Source organism: Marmota monax, unplaced genomic scaffold, assembly GCF_021218885.2.
Source record: "Marmota monax isolate L192 unplaced genomic scaffold, Marmota_monax_Labrador192_F-V1.1 WCK01_AAM20220418_F8-fsc00008, whole genome shotgun sequence".
Taxonomy (NCBI): Eukaryota; Metazoa; Chordata; class Mammalia; order Rodentia; family Sciuridae; genus Marmota; species Marmota monax.
Genome location: NW_026694432.1, coordinates 3289643 through 3305286, shown reverse-complemented (window position 1 = coordinate 3305286; position 15644 = coordinate 3289643). Strand labels below are relative to the sequence as shown.

At 45.3% G+C, this 15644-nt stretch overlaps 1 long non-coding RNA gene across 1 annotated transcript in view; it reads left to right on the top strand.

Moving 5' to 3' along the window:
- The window catches only part of LOC131423193 (uncharacterized), an 85888-nt gene extending 71605 nt beyond the window's left edge, over positions 1 to 14283 (top strand). Inside the window, exons 2-5 of the long non-coding RNA XR_009224285.1 lie at positions 10214 to 10320; positions 11566 to 11636; positions 13611 to 13757; positions 14143 to 14283. This is a non-coding gene — a long non-coding RNA (uncharacterized LOC131423193). The remainder of the gene's footprint in view (positions 1 to 10213; positions 10321 to 11565; positions 11637 to 13610; positions 13758 to 14142) is intronic.
- The last annotated feature ends 1361 nt before the right edge of the window (positions 14284 to 15644 follow it).

The window sequence follows — 15644 nt, the reverse complement described above, 5'->3', positions numbered from 1 at the left end:
CTGAGAGAGCAGAGCTATCTTCAGGCCTCCTGGGATTGGTGGGGCAACCATCCCTCCATCCATTCCTCACACATCCACCCATTCATTGAGCCACACACCTATGCTATACATTCATTCAGTCACACATCCACCCACTCATTCACTCACATGTCCATACATTCATTCAGGCACATATCCATGCAGTCACTCACACATCCATGCATTCACTCACTCAGAAAGGCATCCATCCATTCATGCAGCTCACACTCTGGCACCATGGCTGGTGCTGGAACATTAAAGGGAGGTATACAGCACAGACTTAGGAGCAGCGACTAGGTGTTCCCCTGACAAGAGTCTCACATTGACAACTTATCTAATCTCTCTGCACTTTAGATCCCATATCTGTAAAGTGGAGAAAAACCCTGGCCTGTCTCTTAGTGTTGCTGTGAAGATGAATAGGGTCAGCCCCACTCAGCACAGCGCTTAGTGTAAAGTCTCAGCTTCATGGCCACAGGGTATTAGATTATAAATAAGACTCTGTCCCTGTGTCTTTCAGAATCTCTGCATCTGCTGGTAAAAACTGATATGTAAGTAGAAAAGGATAATAAGGGGATAGTGTACTCAGAGATGGTGTGTGTGGAATCAGGACCAGGATCCCGGTCTTTGATGACAGGCTACTCAGAGCTGTAGCCCCACTCATACTGCACGGTCTGGGATTTGATGCTAATCTTGCCCAACCTGGCAGTAGTTCATGTAGTGAGAAGTTCATTAGCACCTGGAGAATAAGAATGATAATAACAACAACAATGCCTTCCATGGTCCCAGTACCCTACAGCTTGCAAAGTCTTCCTGTTTAACAAATTTCCCACTTAAGTTTCCTTAAAAGCCACAGTAAGTAAAATAGGATTTTCATGATCATTTCTCAAAAGAAGAAACTGAAGCCTAGGGAGGGGGGTTGGCTTGCCCAAGGTCATGAACAGACCCAGGGCAGAGCTGGGAGGAGCATGCCCATTTCCTGACTCCCTACCAGCCCTCTTTGCCCAGAACCCCTGGAGGGGCTTGCTTGCCTGAGCATATTTAAACCTTAGCAGACTGAGGAAGGAACTCTAAGGTGAGGTCTTGTAGAGGGAAGACTCAGTTTCAGTGGCTCCTGTTCACAGGGTATAAATGATAAACAGAGTTGGAGGCCATGGGAGGCTTAGAGGGGTCACCTTTGCATAGAGGCCTTTGGGTATCAAGGAGGGTAGTGATTGGGAATCCTGGAAGGAGGCCCGGAGGGAGGGCTTGCTCTGCCTTCCCCTCCTTTGGGAGGCAGCAGATAGTCCCTGTTGAGGACACTCTGGGGCCAAGCACATGAAGTTCTAATCCCCATTTTATCACCTCTAGTGAGCAAGTTCCTTTCATCTCTGTGCCTCTGCTTTCTCTCCTACAAGGGACATCACCATGTTAGCACTTCACACTTTTTGTTGTGAAGAGGACTAAATGAGGTAATGTATGTAAAGTGCCTGGAACAGAGCCGTCAACACTCAGGAAATGTTAAGACGTGACCAGGATTTGCTTCTCCTGGCTAGGGGTCAGCTGGGAGGGGCGCGTGGCCATGCCAGAGCTGAGGAGGAAAGGGGCCAGGCTGTGAGCACAGTGGTGAGGTGCTGCAGGAGCGGCCGCCTGTCCCCAGTGATAAATCATGAACATATTTTTAATGATTATTTAAAGCTCTTGGCTGCATGCCCGTCCTGGGAGGGCCGTCTCAGCCCTTGTCAGGCTGTGGCAAATGGAAGGAAAGCTTGCACATCACTTATTGAGGGTGGCTTCTTTTATTCCATTATTTCCCTAATAGACTCACTGACAAAATATTGTTCTTGGCCCTGGTCTGGCCCCTCTGCTTGTGTTCAGAGGTAATAGGCTGCCCGGGCCAGGGGACTGCAAGTTCCCCATCAAGGGGAGGCAGGCGCCAGGGCTCAGCAGTTCCTTGTCCAGCAGGGTGTGCAGGGCGAGGCAGGAGCGGGTCTCACATGGTTAGGAGCCTGGCTTTGGTGAATTGCAGGCTTGGGCTCCAGTTTCCTCTGCTTAGTACTGAGAGAGAGAAATGAGGCAGAGGGAGGAGGGCATCCTTTCGGGTTCCCCTGTCATTCATTTACCATTTACACTGAGAATTCACCTGCTCGTCACTTTCCCCACTGCTAGGGCCTGGAGGGCTTTTTGAACATCATCTAGAACAGTGATAGTCAAACCGTGTGCCCTGGAACCCTAGGGTTCCTCAGTATGAAGCTGACTAGGAATCAGCCTGGGGGATAGAGAGAAGGAGTGGTGCTCTGGGCCCCCCACCCCATCCTCAAGTCTAAGCAGCCTTGATTTTATTTTGCTTTCGCTTTGGGGTTTTAACTCTGCTAGTTAAAAGAAATGTTTGAGTATCACTGGTTAACTCTCTTATTGTACAAAATGGGAAACTGAGGCTCTGAGATGGGATAGACTTGATCCGGGTTACATAAATATTTGTAGAGTTAGGATATGCCTCTTTATCCCGAGTTGTGCACGGAACTGCAACCAGTATGTGAAACAATTAGAGCTAGGAAACCCTGGTCTAGAACCAAGTTTACAGAGGTATCCCAGGCCAACAGGGTCCTCATGTGTGACCAGCCTGTCTAGGTGCATGTCGGACCCCAGAGGCAAGCACCATTCCAAGCTGTCCTGGTCATCTCTGGTGATTTTCACTCATTGTGGAGAGTCGAAGTCTAAGATGAAGACGCTGGCTGTCAGCAGGGTTAAGTTCTGGTGGGGTTCTCTCCCTGGCTACAGATGGCTGCCTTTTTGTTCAGTCCTCATCTGGGGGAGAGAAAGAGAGGGAGGGAAAGAGGGAGGGAGACAAAAGATCACATGTCTTCCTCTTTAATAGGGCATTCATAAATTCTGTCATCGTAGCCCTACCTTATAACCTAATCTAATCCTAATTAATTCTCAAAGGCTTCACTGCCAAATATTCTCACTCTGGGGATTAAAGTTTCAACACACAAATTTTGGGGGACACAAACATTCAGTTCATAACATAGGAAGCTCAGTTTTTCTACAATTCAGTGGTGTTCAGTCATGGAATTCAGTAGCCCTGCCTGACTTCGAGGGTCATTTTCCTGAAACCACCATGGTCCACAGTTTAGGAAATTTGGACCTCCTGAGGAAAACTGCTGGGTGACAGTATCAGGCAGGGTCACAGAAAGAAACAAATGATACACTCTGATTGGTTAATGGAGGTGAGTTTCTTTTTTCCTTTTTAAGTGGTGATAAAATCTATTTAACTTAAAAATGACCATTTTAACCACTTATGAGTGTATAGTGCAGCAATACTAAGTAAATTCACACTGTGGTGCAACTCCACAGCCTATTATCTCCAGAACTTTCTCATCTCCCCCAACTGAAACTCTGCCATTAAACACTACTCCCCAAATCCCCTTCCTGTTTGCCCTTGCTAACCGTTGCCCCACTTGCTGTCCCTATGACTGGGCCTGTGCTAGGTATGGAGGAAAGCATTTTAAGGGGCTTATTTACAAAAGTGTGGACAAGGTTTAGGAAAAGCAGCAAAGGGTGGAGCAAGGTCCTGGGGCTGGTAACATAGGAAGCAGTTACCAGCCCTAGGCATGATGAGAGGTCAGGTGGGGTGACTGAAGCTTGGGGAGCCACCTTAAGGCAGCCCTTTACTATTAGGGGTATAAGGCCAACTCCTGGTGAGCCCGCAGGGTGGAAGGGATAAATCCCCTCTTACCCTTCTCCCTTGGACAGCTCAAGGTCTCCCTTTTCCCACTGATGAGGTCCTCGCAAGCACAGAAGAGAGGAGACAGGCAGAGGGTGGCTAAGGAGGGGCAAGGGAAGACAGGGAGATCACAGCAAGCCGCGGAAGGCTTCTGAGCAGTTTGATTACACTAAAATAAACCACAGAGGCAGTGAATAAATTAAAGGCTCTTGTGGCAGTTTGTACATTGCACGTGACCAACAATGGGAAGGTACAATGAATCTCTGTTTCCTGTCCCCTGCTTCCTAGCAACTTCTCACACTCAATGATTTGCTTGCAAATTTCTGTTTGGCTGGCAGGTGATATGCATTCTGAGAGGTGCTCCCTACTCCCCCGTGTTGGATTCTCCATCAAAACAGCCCCACCCCTCTCTGATTTCACACTTGGGAGTTGCTGACCTCTGCCTGCCTCATGCCCCTCCTTCCCGAGGTACAGAGCAGATCTCATGCTGGAGACAAGAGGTGAGTGGCAGATATTTAGCTTTCAGAGCAGAGTTGGGAGATACTTCCTCGACCCTCATGAACACTTGGGACCTGGCTTCGTAGCTCATAGTCTCTCTTTCCCTTTCTCCTTGGATATTTGAAGCCCAGCCTGTCCCTCTGAGCACCCCCCTCTTTTTCACTTTTGGGTTCCCTTCATGCATCCCTGAGATGGATGGTTCTTGACTTCCTATATGTGTGTGGAAAGACTTCAGGGCATACAAAATCTCTAGCAGCCCCTGTGTAGGGTGCTCTGGTGGGAAGCAGGCACTGACTGCTAAGGGACAGGATCCCTGGCCCACCCAGTTCTTACTTTGTGCCCATGGAATAACAACTGTTGTGTACCCATTGCATTCTGGGAGTTTTACACACATTTGCAAACTTAATTATCACTCAGTCCTATTCTGGAGTTACTATTCCTGTTTCAAGCAGGAGGAAAGAGGTCAAAGGTCTCATCCAGGGTCAGCCAGCAGTCTATCCTAGAGCTAGGATTTAAACTGAGGCAGATTAGTCTCCAAAGTTCTTTCCAACCAACCTGTGAGGTGATGAGTTCCTGGTCCCTGGAAGTTTGTGTAAGAGGTTGAATGGTCACTTGTCATGGAGAGAGCCAAATCCAGAAGAAGCTTCCTTCCTGCTCTGAGATGCTAAGATCCAGAACTCTTGGTTGGTCTTCCAATATCGTCTTATTGACATGTGCCTCTTAGGAACTGGGAGTTCCCCCTTATCCATGGGGGTATGTTCCAAGACTTCCTGTGGATGCCTGAAACTAGGGAGCACTGAACCCTCTATAGTCTTCCTTCTTTCCTCCCTAACCCCTCCCCTCCCCCTTGCTTGTTCCTTCCTTCCTTCTTTCCCTTCCTTTTCTTTCTCCTTCCTCTCTTCTTTTTTTCTATTCTTCCCTCCCTCCCTCCCTCCCTCCCTCTTTTTCTTTCTCTTTTTGGCACTGGAAGTTGAACCCAGGGGTGCTCTACCACTGAGCTACATCCCTGGCTCTTTTTATTTATTTACTTAAATTTTTGAGACAGGGTCTCGCTAAATTGCTGAGGCTGGCCTAGAACTTGTGATCCTCCTGCCTCAGTCTCCTGAGTAGCTGGGATTATAGGTGTGTACCACCAAACCCTGAATATTTACTGTATTTCTTTATATACACACAAACCCAAATTGAATGCCTTTTCTATCTTAGTTAAACATGTATTGTGGTTGTCACTTTTTCTGTTGAGATGGGACAGTAAAATGTACAAATTTCTTTTTTCGTCTTCACAATTTCATGGATAGAAGATCCATTCTTACCTAGATCTTAGCAACATCATCATGAGATTTTTCTCTTTCCTCATCAAGTCAAGAACACTTATCTTTTTATTTAAAGGAAGCACTTTATGGCTTCTCTTTGGCATATCTGAATTGCCAGCATCACTACTCTTGTACTTTGGGGCCATTAATAAGTAAAATAAGGGTAACTTGAACACAGGCTCTGGGATATTGTGGTGGTTGATCTGATAACCAAGATGGCTATTAAGTGACTAACGGGTGGATGGGGCATACAATGGGGACACTCTGGAAAAAGGGATGATTCACATCCAGATTGGGACAGAGCTGGACAAAGTGAAATTTCTTTCTTTTTTTTTTTATATAAATTTTGTTATTTGTTTTAATTAGTTATACATGTCAGTAGAATGCAGAATGCATTTATGCACTTTGATATATCATACATAGAGTATAATTTCTCATTTTTCTGGTTGTACATGTTGTAGAATCACATCAGTCATGCAGTCATATATGTACATAAGGTAATAATGTCTGTTTCATTCTACTATCCTTTGTATTCCCATACCCCTTCCCCTCCCTTTACTCCCCTCTATCTAAAGTAAGTCTATTCTTCTCTAATGCTCCTCACCTCCTTATTATGAATTCACGTTTGCATATCAGTGAAAACATTTGGCCTTCGGTTTTTTGGGATTGGCTTATTTCATTTAGCAGATATTCTTCAACTCCATCCATACACCGGCAAGAATTTCATTCTTCTTTAAAGCTGAGTAATATTTCTTCAAATATATATATATCACATTTTCTTTATCCATTCATCTATTGAATGGCATCTAAGTTGGTTCCATAGTTTAGCTATTGTGAATTGAGCTGCTATAAACATTGATGTGGCTGTGTCACTGTAGAATGCTGATATTAAGTCCTTTGGGTATAAACCGAGGAGTTGGATAACAGGGTCAAATGGTGGTTCCATCCCAAGTTTTCTGAGGAATCTCCATACTGCTTTCTATAGGGGTTGCGCAAATTTGCAGTCCCACCAGCAATGTATGAGTGTACCTTTCCCCCCACATCTTCACCCACATTTATTGTTGCCTGTATTCTTGATGATTGCCGTTCTAACTGGAATGAGATGGAATCTCAGTGTAGTTTTGATTTGCATTTCTCTAATTGCTAGAGAAATGCAAATCAAAACTACTATCATATATTTGTTGATCAATTGAATTTCTTCTTCTGTGAGGTGTCTGTTCAGTTCTTTAGCCCATGTATTGATTGGGTTATTTTATTTTTTTGGTGGTAAGCTTTTTGATTATGATTTTTATATATCATAGAGATTAATGCTTTATCTGCAGTGCATGTGGTAAAGATTTTCTCCTAATCTGTAGGCTCTCTCTTTACATTAGTGATTGTTTCTTTTGTTGAGAAGAAGTTTTTAGTTGAACCCATCCCATTTATTGATTCTTGATTTTACTTCTTGAGCTTTAGGGGTCTTGTTAAGGAAGTCAGATCCTAGGCTGACATGGTGAAGATTTGGGCCTACTTTTTCTTCTAGTAGGTGCAGGGTCTCTTTTCTAGGGCCTAAGTCTTTGATCCACTTTGAGTTGAGTTTCATGCAGGGTGAGATATAGAGGTTTAATTTCATTTTGCTACATGTGGCTTTCCATTTTTCCCCAGCACCATTTGTTAAATAGTCTATCTTTTCTCCAATGAATGTTTTTGGTACCTTTGTCTAGTATAAGATAACTATATTTGTGTGGGTTTGTCTCTGTGTCCTCTATTCTATACCATTGGTCTATGTGTCTGTTTTGGTGCCAATACCATGCTATTTTTGTTACTATAGCTCTGTAGAATAGTTTAAGTTCCGGTATTGTGATGCTTCCTGTTTCACTTTTCTTGCTAAGAATTGCTTTGGTTATTTGGTTATTCTCATTTTTCCAAATGAATTTCATGATTGCTTTTTCTATTTCTATGAAGAATGTCATTGGGATTCTAATAGGAATTGCATTAAATGCTTTTGGTAGTATGACCATTTTGATAATATTAATTGGGCCTATCCAGGAGCATGGGAGATCTTTCCATTTTCTGAGGTCTTCTTCAATTTTGACAAAGTGAAATTTTTTCATGCTACTCAGAATGAAACCCAATTTAAAACTTATGGATTTTTTTTTTTAATTTATTTTTTTTTTTAGTTTTCGGCGGACAACATCTTTGTATGTGGTGCTGAGGATTGAACCCGGGCCGCATGCATGCCAGGCGAGGTGAGCGTGCTACCGCTTGAGCCACATCCCCAGCCCCAAAACTTATGGATTTTTAACTTGTGGGATTTTTTTTTTCTATTTGATACTTTCAGACCCAGGTTGTCGTCATATAACTGAAACTGTGGAAAGTGAAACTGCAGATAATGGGGACTACTGTATAGGTTTGGGTGGGTACCTCAGTGATACCTAGTTATATGAGAAGGTAGTAGTCCTGGGGTACAATGGGTGTGGAAAATGTGTCAGAGTGGCACACCAGTGAGAAGTACTCAGGCAATGAGCTCACCTCTCCCCTCCCTGTTCTTTCTTGTTGCCCTGGACTATTCTCTGAGATCCAGATGGGCAATATTTTAAGACACATTCTGTTCTGAACAGAAATGTCACTGACTTGCAAAATGCTCTTTATATATTACAAAGAAACAAGCTCAGGTGGTGAGCAGGAGTGCTGGGTTCAGTCTTCTTGCTGCTGCAGGTTTGTGGTGTGACTGTGGGCATGGTTCCCCATCTGTTTAACAAGGAGCTGGAGAGACTTACTGCTGAGGACCCTCAGGTTCTGATGTTCAGATCTCTGGTGCAGGTTTGCACAGGTGTTGAGCCATGGCTGTGATTTGGGACTCCATAGTAAAGGTAGGATGTGGTGAGTGTTGATTGTTTTTTTTCCTGCTTTTGCCAGCCTAGACTCCTTTAGTCTCAATGTACTTCCCTTTTAAAGACTCTACTTATCCAGACTCAGAGGAAGAAATCTTTCCAGAGAAGGAGAGCTGGATGGTGTGGAGGAGGGAGTCTTTAGAAGAGCAATAGCAAGAAGAAGAAGGAACCTGGACCATCCTCGGCTTCCTTGGGCTGGGGAAGCCAGAGTCCTCTGCAGACTTTGCAGAGCCATGGAGCTCAAGCCATAGTCCATGCTGCTGGTGACCAGAGTATCTATGTTAGACTAATAAGTGGTAAATGAGAAGATGGTGCTGAGGCCTATGCTATTTGCATCAGCCATCTATTGCTCTTCAACTAACCACCCCCAAATCAGTGGCACTACCGCCATTTACAAATCTGTGGGTGGGCAAACAGGACGGGGCTCAGCCAGTTGGTTCTTCTGCTAGTCTCAGCCAGGCTTTTGCATTGTGGCAGCCAGCCTCCAAGATGAACCTTTCTGATCCTTGTCTATTCATATTCACATCCTTGTGTGGTCCTCTCCCACACTGTGTCATGGTTGGTCCCTGTGACCACTAGCAATAAATACTAGTGATGGATGGCATGTTGATTCTGAGATGGGGCTATAAAAGACTGCTCCTGCTGCGTTGGGCTCCTTCATGTGCTCCTGTTCTCTCAAATCATTTATTCTGGAGGAAGTCAGCTGTCACAATGTGAGCAGTCCTATGGAGAGACCCACATGGGAAAGAGCCAGAGCCCCTGCCCAGTGGCCAGAGGAGCACTCAGGCCAGACAACAAGGAGGCAACTGAGTTTGAGAGCAGATGTACCTGCCCCTGTTTAACCTTGAGATGATCAATTTTCCTGAGACCTGGAGATATTTTAATCCAGAATCATGTAGCTAAACTGTGGCTAGTTTCCCAACCTTCAGAAACCGTGTGGAGGAAGAAACATCTTGAGCAGGTTTGGAGGTAATTTTTCTGGGGGTAATTTGTTTTGGGGGTGAATAACTAAAATGCTCATGCATTTATGATCAGATGACAGTGATGACCTTATTCACACTTCTGGCAGTTGGCTGGCTGATTGCTGGGGTGACAAGGGACCTTCTCTGATCATCCAGCAAAAACCTGGGATTCTTCACATACTTGCAGTCACAGGCTTCCAAAGGCAGCATAGAAATGCTTAAGTACTTTTTAATCCCTTGCTTGTGTTATCTTTGCTAGTGACCCATTGGTCAAAGCCAATTACATGGCCAGCCCAGATTTGAGGGGTGAACAAATAGATCCATTTCTTGATGGAGGAGGAAGAATTTGTGGCCACTTTTCCAATGACAGAAACAGGGTTCATGTATCAGCTCCCATCACCCTCAATACTCTTCCTTCTCTATTTCTTCATTCTTGAACATCCTCCCTTTTGCTAGACTCTGCATCTGAATAACAAATGCTTATTGAGCAACTGTTATATGGCAGGTGTTGTCATAGTCATGGCCTCAATCAGTACCTAATGGCAGCCCCTGAAAGGTGACCCACTTCATAGTTGAGAAATGAATTAAACCCAGAGGTGCTTTACCACTGAGCTTCAACCCCAGTTCTTTTTATTTTTTATTTTTAGACAGGGTTTCACTAAATTGCTTAGTGTCTTGCTAAGTTGCCAAGGCTGGCTTTGAACTTTTTGATCCTCCTGCCTCTGCCTCTAGAATCACTAGGATTTCAGGTGTGCACCACCATGCCTGGCCAAAGGCACATACTTACAAAAAAAATAATAACTGATAACATATAGTTGTTTCTATAATTGCTCATTTCATTTTTTTCAGGGTCATCAATGTTCAAGTGTACATCAGAGCATCTATACTTGTTGAATCTCTTTAGGCCGTCTATAAATCTGGAATATCATGGGAGTGGCAGTGTTTTTGTGTATCAGGTATGTGAACTTTTTCTTTTATTTTTACATAGTTTTAATTGGTGCATTATAATTGTACCTAATGGCCAGGTGCAATGGTGTATGTCTGCAAGCCCAGCAGCTTGGGAGGCTAAGACAAGAGGATCTCAAGTCAGCCTCAGCAACTTAGCAAGGCCCTAAGCAACTTGGCAAGACCCTGTCTTTAAATAAAATACATAACAGGGCTGGGGACGTGGCTCAGTGGTTAAGTGCCCCTGAGTTCAGTCCCCAGTACCTCCTTCCCCTGCCAAATTGTACCTAATAGCAGGATTCATTGTTATGTATGCATACAGGCAAAGAATATAACAAATAATTTGGTCAAGATCATTAATTTTGTTTCTTTAAAATCAACTTTATAGAAACAGGGTATAGCTCAGTGTTAGAGCAATTGCCTAGCATGTGTGAAGTCCTGAGTTCAATCCCCAGCAATGCAAAAAACAAAAAACTAAAAACAGTATAATCTCAAGATATGCAGAAGGATATTAGTGATTTGCATGCATTTCTGTGTATTAACTGTATTACATATTTCAGGAAGTTAAATAACTTTTTCGAAAGTTAGCTTTTTTTTTCTGCCTTCCCTCCCTTTCCTTCCTTCCTTCTTCCTCCCTCCATCACCCCTTCCTTCCCTCCCTTCCTTCCTTCCTTCCTTCCAGTTGTGGAGACTGAACCCAGGGATTCTTTATCACTGAGCTACATCCCCAACTCTTATTTGAGAAAGGGTCTTGCTAAATTGTGAAGGCCTTGAACTTGTGATCCTTCTGCCTCAGTCTCCCAGGTACCTGTATTATAGGTGTGTGCCACTGTACCAGCTGCTGAAGGCTTTGTTTGGCTCCTAGGTTACAGGACTTGATGGATCCATTCATTGTCAAACCCACTTCAGAGTATTCTCTGGTCTATTTGGAGAGATTGACTGTTTTTGTACTACAAACAATTGCACTGACAGGAGGGTGACAGGCCATCTCCTGAATAAATAGTAACTTTATTTTTACATCAGATGAAATATTTTTTTGAGGATATTTAAAGCAATAATTAGGGATCCAAATATAGTAGTCATCTTTCTTGTTCCTATCACTGTAGATCACATGACTGAAGTAACAGTGCTACACAGCAAATGTCTGGGCACTTACTCCTCCTGTTGGAGGCTGACATTCCTGTGATCCATGTTTTTTTTTTTTTTAAAGAGAGAGAGAGAGAGAGAATATTAATTTTTTAATATTTATTTTTTAGTTTTTGGTCGTCACAACATCTTTATTTTTATGTGATGCTGAGGATTGAACCCAGCGACCTGCGCATGCCAGGTGAGTGTGCCACCACTTGAGCCACATCCCCAGCCCCATCCTGTGATCCATGTTTTAAATTCAGAAAATCTAAAGTGTAAAGAATAGATCATGACTAATAACAATGAAAATAGCTTGCCGTAATTTGATGAGAGAGAGAAATAAATGTTTTATAAAGGTCCTGATTATATCTAATATGTTAAAATAATTCAAAGTTGATACCTGGGATACTTTTTCCTCATTTGAAAATGATTCTATGCCTGCAATACTCCTGGTTGCCACCAGGTAGCAGTAATATCTTGAACAGCCTAAGTGCTTGAACCATGGTCTTTATATGTCAAGTGTCAGAAAATTATACATGTATCTCACCAGTTACTACCCCCTCAACACCCAATAAAATAAGAATATATATTAAGCAGCATTTCTGGAGGCAATGTAGTATAGTTCTCAGGGTAGTGTAAGTATGGTTCTCGCTAGCTTGGGTAAGCTTTGTTACCCAAGGGAAGGGGGATAACAAAAATGCTTCCAAGACAGTGGTATTTTGTATTGGTAGAAGAACTGTTTTCATCTCACCACGAGCCTTCTGACCTCATGCCTACACATCTTGGAATGGGATTAATGTTCACAGCTCAAGTGTCAGCAGTATGGAGCATAGTTTATAACTGGTCTCACTCTATACTTGCTACATTTCTGATCTATGTTCATAAAGTAGTGGTAGTGACTATTTATTGAGCATGTACTCAGTGCCCCTCTCAATACCAGTTCTTTTAATCCTCACAGCAACTTTATGAAGATTGTATCATTATTATGTCCATTTTACAGAGGAGAAAATCCCCAGGGTTTGGGAAACCCCCAAGAGTACAGAGAAGCAAATCCATAAGGGTATGAGTTCACCCATAAAACTTCCTTTGCCCAGTGCCTGAGACATATCAGGTGCTTACTATCTACAGGATTTATTATTTGCAGATGAGGAAACAGCAGCTCAAAGGGCCAGCTGGGGAGAGAGACCCATGAACTGAGAAGTGTAAAGCAGCAAAGTACAAGCGGCAGTAAAAGCACAGAACAGAGGGGCAATTAATTGACCTCTTGGGGAAGTATCCAGGAAGGCTGCATGGAGGAGGCAACATTCAAATGGAATCATAAAGGATAAATGTATGGATGTGTGTGTGTGTGGGGGGGGATAGAATATGTTGCTTGTTTTCCCATTTCTTCTCTTTTTAATAAAAATGTTCCAAATTTAGCAGGACATATGGTCATCCAGCTACTGATTATAATTATCACTGTCCCTTGCAGCTAGGCGAAGCTGTGGGGCTATTTCTACAATAACTGTGTGTGGAAATAAAATTGCCAGGCAATTTCCCAAGGCTGGAGTATGGACATGCTAGTGGTAGGGAAAGAGTTTTAGCTAGGAGGGGATGGAGGAGTAACAAAATAGAAAGAACCTGGGTCAATAGACGACCTTGTTGAGCACAGCCATCCCCCTGCCTGTGGATCATGTTTGTTTCCTCCAAACCACGGTCTGATGGTGGCTGGAACTTCTAGCCTACTTGAACCACTGTGTTGTGGACCCTTGTCTGAAGCCTGTTATTTAGTTGGAAGCCTAAATAATACATCGGGTAAGAAAGAGGAAGGCTTGTAGTGCTGATGGAACAGCAAGTCAAAGAGAGGAAGAATGAAAGATGTTAGAACATTTTAGGAAGCTTTCTCAAAAGGTTGTTTTGAGAATCAAGTGAGATAATAAATATATAGAAAGTGCTTAATGTAGTACCTGCCACACACTAAGGTCACAATGGATGAAAGTCATATATATTTTCCATGTGGCACAAATGACTTCTCAGAGTTCATTTATGAAATTATGAAATAGGGGTGATGACCTGGGTATGATGAAAACAGAGGTCCTTTCTATTTTAAGACTGTATGAATGGCCTACTGGGAGCAAGGCTAAAAGAAACCTAAGAGATGAATCAGTACCTTGACTTCCACCAATTTGAATAGTTTTCCGTAGAACCTCTGCTGCTCCCTGTCGCTGTGCTCCTCCTCTCAGTGTGCCCTATCAGGAACCAGCAGTTCCTTGGAGGAGTCGCAAATATCTGATGCTCCAAAGTCTTCCCAGACTGGCTTCTCAGGACTTCTTCCTCTAAGGTGAGTCCTATGCACCCCACAAGACTCTGCTCACATTCTGGGTAGGTCTGTCCCACTCTCTGTTACAGGCACTCCCATATGGCCTTAAGCTCCCTCTGGTCATTGATAAGTGACATTTCCCCCTGCCTGGCTGCAGGGTGTGTGTGTGTGTGGGGGGGGGGGGGATGAGTACTTTGTTCTTGTGTTTTCAGTACCTGGCCAGGTAGGAGCTCAGCTCATGTCCACTGAATGAATGAAGCCTTCCTGGGCAAACCTAGGATCAACAGGAGTGGTGGGTTCAGGAAGGGCAGGGGAGGAGCACCGAGGATTTCAGGGGTCAGAAAGTCAGATGTTAGAGAGCCTAAGTCTGTCATTCACACACAGATGCGGGAACTTTGTTGTTTAGGCATCATTAAAGGAAACAGAAGTGGCAGTTTGGGTAGAAAAGGAAAGCGGCTTAGGAAACAGGAGGCCTGACTTCCCTCCCTCCTGGCTCAGGGTTCATCTGGGGGACCTCGGTAAGTGTGTTTCCCTCTCTGAGCCTTATTTCTGCCCCTGGACTTCCTGTCTTCTAGGAATCCCTGGGAGTCCCCCCCACACCCCCACCTTCCCTCCCAGATTCCCAGGCCCCACGATGCCTTTGCTACTTGCCATGACCCAGGGATGGCACCGGGCACCTCTGCTGTCCCTCCCCTTCCTCCCGGTGTCCTTCCTTCCTATTCCCCTCCGCCCTCGCCCTTCTCCCTCCTCCCCTCCCCCTCCCCCTCCCCCGCGGCCCTCCCCCCTCCCCCCTCCCCCCTCCCCCCTCCCGTCCGGGGCGCGGGCCGGGCGCGCGCTGGGTGGTCCGCGGCCGGGGGCGGGCGGTAGCCTGCAGGCGTAATTGGCATGCACGCCGTTGTAGCTGAGACCGCTTAATAAAGCATTACATATCTCACCGCTTCCATATTTCATTACCTCACGCGGAGCCTGTGAGAGGGCCCTAATGGGAGTCAGCTGTGTTTTTACTTTCTGTTGTCGGCCGGGACAGGCTTCTCTGTGGATTCTTTGAAATGAAATAATGTGATGCACGCCGCGATAAGGGCCGGCCGTAATGAGGCCCAGGCCGCCGGGCGGCTGCGATTGCTCCAGGTGTCGCGTATTTGGGCTCCGAGGACGAGGAGGAGGAGGGGGCGGCGCCGGAGGAGGAGGAGGAGGAGGAGGGGGAGGAGGGGGACGCGCGGAGAGGAGGGGGGAGGGCGCGGCGGAGGAGGAGGAGGGAGGAGGGAGGAGGAGGAGAGGTGGGGGTCCAGGCTGCCTGGCGAGTCTTAGGGGCCTGGGTTCGAAGCCTGCGACAGCCTCTAACTGTCCCCATGAGAAAGCTGTTTGCCTGCCCGGTGGCCCGTGGAGTGGTGGCAACACCTCTCACAGCGGGGTGGCGCAGAGGCAAGAGAAAGGGGTTTGTGCGCTGAAAAAGGACAGCATCACACGTGGCTGGATGATCACAGTTTATTAGTATTGCTACCTACCCTTTACAGAGGAGGAGGCAGAGGGTCAGAGAGACCAAAGCGCTAACTCCATGGCACACAGTAAGAGGCTAAGGGCGGCTCTGGGCCTAGAGCCAGATGAAGCCAGAAGGAAAGAGGGAAGGAGATAAAGTTGGAGGAAATGCTGGTTCACTGTTGGCTGATTTGTCTGCCCCCTGCCCCTGCCCCCTTGGCAGGAGCTGGGGTTTCTCCACCCTGTCCTGTGGGCCTCCTCATTGGGCCCTGAGCCCTTTGCCTTCCTTACTGGAATGGGGGAGAGGGTGGGATGTGGTGCAGGGCTTTGTAGAAGAGTCCGAGGCTGGGTGTCAGAAAGCCTTCTGTTCTTAGAATCTCCTCTGTTCTAAACCCCATATCTGCAGTCCTTTGAGTTGAAGATGGCTCTTTG